Below are 730 nucleotides of genomic sequence, written 5' to 3'. Positions count from 1 at the left end.
CAACTGTTGCGTTCCTCTGTGTCTTTTTTGCTTGTATTATCCTGTGCATGGATAAATAACATAGAACTGCTTCTGGTCATAATCTGCAGAGCTTATTCACGTGATACTTCACTAAGACAAACATCTTTAAACAAGTAGAAACAGTTTTCCAACATGCCTGCATAGAGCATCATAATGGGTCGCTACAACCTCTTGAATGGATGTTCTTGTTGGAGATGCAAGTGCTTGTGAGATACAAATCCCTCTTCCTAAATGGAGGAATAAGCTGACATACCTTAAAAGTCCTGGACAACTGTTGTGATGCATAGTGAATGACAGTAATTGCAGTAGAAGGCCTTTTTCGAAGTAATGCAGCAGGGCTGAACAGCTGTTGAGGCCATATTGACCTTCTCCCTCAGGGAGTGCAATGCCACAGCCTTCAAAAGCAGTTTGGGGTGCAATTTCAACACATTACTGGACATCTCTGGAATTCATGGTCACTTCCTGTTGGGGAAAAATGGGCTTTCCTGGGCTTAAAATGTCAAATTATTTCCCATACCCCCTAGACCAGATATCATAGAATCATACAGTTGGAAGAGACCCCAAGGGCCATCCAGTCCAATCCCTTGCCATGCAAGAATACACAGTCAAAGCAGCCCTAACAAATGGACACCCAACCTCTCTTTAAAGACCTCCAAAGTAGGAAACCACCACTCTCCTAGGATTCGTGTTTCACTGTCGAACAGCTCTT

Source organism: Sceloporus undulatus, chromosome 5 (assembly GCF_019175285.1).
Source record: "Sceloporus undulatus isolate JIND9_A2432 ecotype Alabama chromosome 5, SceUnd_v1.1, whole genome shotgun sequence".
Lineage (NCBI taxonomy): Eukaryota > Metazoa > Chordata > Lepidosauria > Squamata > Phrynosomatidae > Sceloporus > Sceloporus undulatus.
The sequence above is the reverse complement of the archived record's forward strand: the minus strand, read 5'-3'. Positions refer to the sequence as shown.